The sequence below is a fragment of the Limulus polyphemus genome, unplaced genomic scaffold, assembly GCF_000517525.1.
Source record: "Limulus polyphemus unplaced genomic scaffold, Limulus_polyphemus-2.1.2 Scaffold9050, whole genome shotgun sequence".
In the NCBI taxonomy this organism is placed as follows: Eukaryota; Metazoa; Arthropoda; class Merostomata; order Xiphosura; family Limulidae; genus Limulus; species Limulus polyphemus.
Genome location: NW_013674660.1, coordinates 1,148 through 7,377, shown reverse-complemented (window position 1 = coordinate 7,377; position 6,230 = coordinate 1,148). Strand labels below are relative to the sequence as shown.

The window sequence follows — 6,230 nt, the reverse complement described above, 5'->3', positions numbered from 1 at the left end:
TTAAGGCACGTTTATAAACATTGTTTTATTCAGACTACAGAATACAAAACTTACTCACCAGATCATCATTGACAACGACAATAACAAAATATTCCTACAAATACTAGAAACTAGTTTCGGTGCTTTAACGTGCCCAGTTCAGTCTTCAAAGATCTCCCGGTAGGACAGCGGTAAGGTAAGTTTACAGACTTACAAAGTTGAAATATAGGCTTCTATTCCGCGCGGTAACACAGCAGATAATCCACTGTGGCTTTGATCTAAAACAAACAGCCATAAAAGTCTTCCGAAACATTTAGGACTGAAGAGGAGACATCCTAGTCTTTGTACTATTATTTAGCTCCAAACGTTTGTTTTATTCGTTAATATATTTGTCAATGATTTTTTTGTAAGTAGAACATTTTGTATTTCTAAAGTCTGTTAAATTGAAGCAAGCCGCACCTTCGAAATTCTTTAAATATATAGGTTTTTAATGATTTGTTTAAATATCTAATTAATTAACAAGTACATCATAGTTTTGCTTTAAAAACAACATATTTCTCCGGTCGTATACTTCCACAATGTTTCTAGTCTGTTTATTTTTGTTTAAATTTAACTCTTAACATCTTTAAAGTCAAAGTTAAAGTCAAAGGTTTCTTTGGATCATGCGACATCATGCGACAATTTTTATAATTAATTATGCATTGAAATATTTATTTATTACACTTTCTGTATGAGAATGAATGTTGCTTTCGTTTCAATGACGTCATGTTCAATGATAAAACAATTTTAACTGGGGCAAAAACTTCTTAAAACATTAATTTGGAATCGTTCGTTCCGAACTGTACGTCATACAACAACAACAAGAACGAAACAAAATGTTCTCTACATTTTGTGCATGAAATAACTCAATATTTAACTGGAAGTCTTCAACTCAATATTTAACCGGAAGTCTTCTATTCAACTCAATATTTAACTGGAAGTCTTCTATTCAACTCAATATTGAACTGGAAGTCTTCTATTCAACTCAATATTTAACTGGAAGTCTTCTATTCAAATCAATATTTAACCGGAAGTCTTCTATTCCTTCTGTGGCCATAAACTGAGAGTTTGGACAACGATTTCACGTTTTCGGCAGAATAAAAAAAATATTAACTTTGTTTCTTTTTAAACACAAAGCTACAAAATGGGAGATCGAAGTCTTGTTTTTGGCGTTAACCTATTGCCTTACCGTTAAGCCACCAGGGGGATACAAATCGGTAAAATATGGTTATATTATTTTAGAATATATTAACAAGGGTCTTAGATGGCACATTTCTTATTGTTAGGCTTAAAGTTAAGCCTAAAATTAAAGTTTCCCGCATTTTATTTCACACACGCCTTCCACCCCACCACTCATACTAACCCTGCTCTAAGCACGTTGCTGTGTAATAAAACAGCGAAATTTAAATATCAATACGAATACGAAGTTAAGGCTGAACACAAAGACAAACATGAAAAACACCAACTTTACGTCACCAAGAACAAGGAAATCAGATATGAGTTACAATCTTTCTTCAAGATTCGTACTTCAAACTGTCTTGAATTAACAAGTGTCGGCTTTGACGACGTGAAGTACTAACATTATCGAGATTTGACGACGTGAAGTACTAACATTATCGAGGTTTGCTCAAATTTAGAGAAATACATTAAACACGGTGAGAGTCCGCTATTTCACATTGTTGTTTTTTTCTGTATTTGAAGAATGTTTCTATGAAAGAGAAAGTCCAACAAACCGTTATTTCACATTGTTGTTTATTCTGTATTTGAAGAATGTTTCTATGAAAGAGAAAGTCCAACAAACCGTTATTTCACATTGTTGTGTTTTCTGTATTATAACACAACAATATTATAATAATTGAGTCTACTCAACTAGTAGGGTTCATTAACACAACATTATTATAATCATTGAGTCTACTCAGCTAGTAGGGTTCCATAACACAACAATATTATAATCATTGAGTCTACTCAGCTAGTAGGGTTCATTAACACAACAATATTATAATAATTGAGTCTACTCAGCTAGTAGGGTTTCATAACACAACATTATTATAATCATTGAGTCTACTCAGCTAGTAGGGCTCCATAACACAACAATATTATAATCATTGAGTCTACTCAGCTAGAAGGGTTCCATAACACAACAATATTATAATCATTGAGTCTACTCAGCTAGTAGGGTTCCATAACACAACAATATTATAATAATTGAGTCTACTCAACTAGTAGGGTTCCATAACACAACAATATTATAATCATTGAGTCTACTCAGCTAGTAGGGCTAGCTGAGTAGACTCAATGATTATAATATTGTTGTGTTATGGAATAGGGGAACATAACACAACAGTATTATAATCATTGAGTCTACTCAGCTTGAAAGGTTACTTATACAACCATATTGTGATTACTGAGTCTAGTGGGAATTGGATTTTCATAATTTTTTTGTTATTTTTCTTCTATTCTCTGTGTAAACAGACAACGTTTGAGGCCTCTGAGAAATGTCTTCAAGATTTTTTCGATAAATCAAATCCAGTGTTGGTTTTTCGGCTTTCCTACACACACACACACAGTCCAACCACTTTCACGTTTTACCAAATGCTCGATTTTACTTTATTTTCTCCTACAGGGTATAAATTACCTTACTTTTTCTCGCTTGAGAAATAAATAAGCCCCACTGATGGCTATATTTATAGTTCTGTGAATATTTATACATGTTTAACAAAACACGTTTTTGCTTGCTATAACTGGTAGGATTTATGTTGTGCAGCTGAGACAATTTCTGCTAAGCCTTTCAAAAACTTATATTTATTTCAATATATGCTCTTATGAATGAATAAAAACAGACTTGTAAAGTTCAAATAGTGTTGAAAATAATACATTGTCAGTGAAGTTAGTTTTGCAGTAGGTTATTTTCCCTACTAAACTTTTAAACTAATATTCTTAATATTACATTTTTCACAAACAGAAAATACTCTGTGAAGAAAAATAATGTTCAATATAGGCACCGTAACTTATATTATAGGCCAAGAAATATTTTGTTATTATTATCTAAAATATTTAATATTCAAGTGTTTCGTGTATAAATTATTTCTTCATGATGGTACATAAATCCTTATCTCTTCGTTTAATACCCTCTAGAAAATCGTGAATAATTTAAAGAAAGGAATACTTGAACAGAAACCATCTTTGTTTGGTTCTTGATGGCTGCTACGTCGTTACTTGAACAGAAACCATCTTTGTTTGGTTCTTGATGGCTGCTACGTCGTTACTGGAACCATCTTTGTTTGGTTCTTGATGGCTGCTACGTCGTTACTGGAACAGAAACCATCTTTGTTTGGTTCTTGATGGCTGCTACGTCGTTACTTGAACAGAAACCGTCTTTGTTTGGTTCTTGATGGCTGCTACGTCGTTACTGGAACAGAAACTATCTTTGTTTGGTTCCTGATGGCTGCTACGTCGTTACTGGAACCATCTTTGTTTGGTTCTTGATGGCTGCTACGTCGTTACTGGAACCATCTTTGTTTGGTTCTTGATGGCTGCTACGTCGTTACTTGAACCATTTTTACAGCAAAGTTTTTGTTTGAAATTCGAGTTTTTCTGTAACGGTGTGCTTCAAGCCTGCTTCCAAATGTCCGTTTCGTTTTCCAAATTAGTTAGTTTGTTTGTTTGTTATGGATTTCGTGCAAAGCTACACGAGGGCTATCTGTGCTAGCCGTCCCTAATTTATCAGAGTAAGAATATAGGGGAGGCAGCTAGTCATCACCACCCACCGCCAACTCTTGGGTCACTCTTTTACTAACGAATAGTGGGATTGACCGTCACATTATAACGCCCCCACGGCTGAAAGGGCGAGCATGTTTGGTGCGATGGGGATTCGAACCCACGATCCTCAGATTGCGAGTCGAGCGCCCCCTAACCACCAGGCCATGGTCGGGCTTCCAAGTTAGTATTTTTAACATTTATTTATCAGTAAATAAAATGGTTGTGCCGACTATCAGAAGCACCAGCATAAAACACTTGTACTTGAATACGCCTCCCCCCTCGTGATTAACAGTGGTTAATAATGGCCAAGCTTCCCCATTATCCATAAGACGGTTTGTTTGTTTTTGGAATTTAGGGAAAGGCTACTCGAGGGTTATCTTCGCTAGTCGTCCCTAATTTAGAACTGATAGACCAGAGGAAAAGCATCTAGTCAACCCCACCCTCTGCCAACTCTTTGGCTACTCTTTTACCAACAAATACTGGGATTTACACACGGCTGAAGGAATGAGCATGTTCGGTGAAGGGATTCGATCTCGTGACTCGCAGCTTGAAGAAGATACACTCCACTGCGAGGCCACTTCATGATTCACAGATGTCATTAACGATCACGTTCCTCCGTTATCCACAACTATTTATAGCTATCACAAGGGGAAGGAAGAAATGGAGGGTCCTTATCCGAAAAAAAAACCCTCTATAACACACAGTATGTGTGTTTGGTCCCGTTAGCTTTTGTGGGGGTAGGAATCCCGTTCTAAACTTTGTTTTTAGACCCTCAGCAAGCCTGGGTGACATTCTAAGTGCGTTTTATTCCCTTTTGTTAAGGGGCTATGTTATATAGATAATAATATCCCGAGCCTGCATGCAAAGATTGGTCATGCTAGGTGGGAGTAGTTCATGGTCAAACAAGTACACAACGTAAATTATTATAGGGTTAGCTTTCAATATAAATAACAATAAGGCTTTCCTGATATTCGTATTGATGTATCAGTTTCACGATTTAATTTGGGTTACTGAACTTAATTATATATATAGATACATATCACTGTACGATAGGATTTGAAACTATAATATTTCTTTTCACTCTAACCGGTTTCGTAGCTTTATTGGCTACGCTTCTGTAAGCTTATCTTGATTGTAACTGGTTTCGTAGCTTCAGTGGCTACTCTTCAGTAAGTTTATCTTAATCGTAACTGGTTTCGTAGTTTCAGTGTCTACGCTACAGTAAGTTGCTATTTACTGTAACCGATTTCTTAGCTTCAATTGTTACGCTTCATTAAGTTTCTCTTCATTGTAACCGGTTTCGTAGCTTTAGTGGCTAAGCTTCAGTAAGTTTTTTTCCTTTTCGTTACAACCGGTTTCTTAACTGCAGTGGCTACTATTCAGTAAGTTGCTCTTCATCATAACCGGTTTCTTAGCTTCAATGATTACTTTTCAGTAAGTTTATCTTCACTATAACCGGTTTCGTAGCTTCAGTGAATTAATTGCTCTTGAATTATTAATACTTTATTCAAAGAATAAAATATTTTTATTAAGTTATTACAGGGTAAGTGATGAGAGGGTAAGAACTATTTAACTTTGTCTACACGTTAGTATTTTAACTTTGCTTACATGTTAGTATTTTAACTTTGCCTACATGTTAGTATTTTAACTTTGTCTACATGTTAGTATTTTAACTTTGTCTATACGTTAGTATTTTAACTTTGTCTATACGTTAGTATTTTAACTTTGTCTACACGTTAGTATTTTAACTTTGTCTATACGTTAGTATTTTAACTTTGTCTATATGTTAGTATTTTAACTTTGTCTACATGTTAGTATTTTAACTTTGTCTACATGTTAGTATTTAACTTTGCCTACATGTTAGTATTTAACTCTGTCTACATGTTAGTATTTAACTTTGTCTACACGTTAGTATTTTAACTTTGCCTACATGTTATTATATTATCATTTAACAACAAGACAGGATGAAATGAGACAATACACTTTTCGATAAGGGCAACATTGGAAGTTCTATCGATTGGCTATCACACCCATGCGCACAAGCAATGATATCCTGGCGACGACAGTATATAGCAGAGGAACTCTCCGCTTTTCATAGACCAGCGCTAACACTTAACTGCTCTACACACCGGCGTAACGAGACACAGTCCAAAGACCGAACACCTCAAGCCAGAAGAAAGTATTCCTATTAAAACCACCTTCACGTCATAAACGAGTGAGTAGAACTTCTTCATTCTTTCATCAAGTCATTCGATGTTAGGAAATATTATAGATTGTTCCTTAAAGTATGCAATTTTCGTTTAAAAAGTACTTTGTTTGTTTGGTTTGCTAATCACAAAGCTACACAACGGGCTATCTGTGTTCTGCTCACTGCGGGTATCGAAACCTGATTTTTAGCGATGGAAACCCGCTGATTATCTCTGAGGGGGTCAACCTGTTAGACATAAGCGCGG

At 35.3% G+C, this 6,230-nt stretch overlaps 1 long non-coding RNA gene across 1 annotated transcript in view; it reads left to right on the top strand.

Annotated features, from left to right (window-relative positions):
• Positions 1-5,989, top strand: part of LOC111083318 — a 24,062-nt gene extending 18,073 nt beyond the window's left edge. Inside the window, exon 3 of the long non-coding RNA XR_002608963.1 lies at positions 5,737-5,989. This is a non-coding gene — a long non-coding RNA (uncharacterized LOC111083318). The remainder of the gene's footprint in view (positions 1-5,736) is intronic.
• The last annotated feature ends 241 nt before the right edge of the window (positions 5,990-6,230 follow it).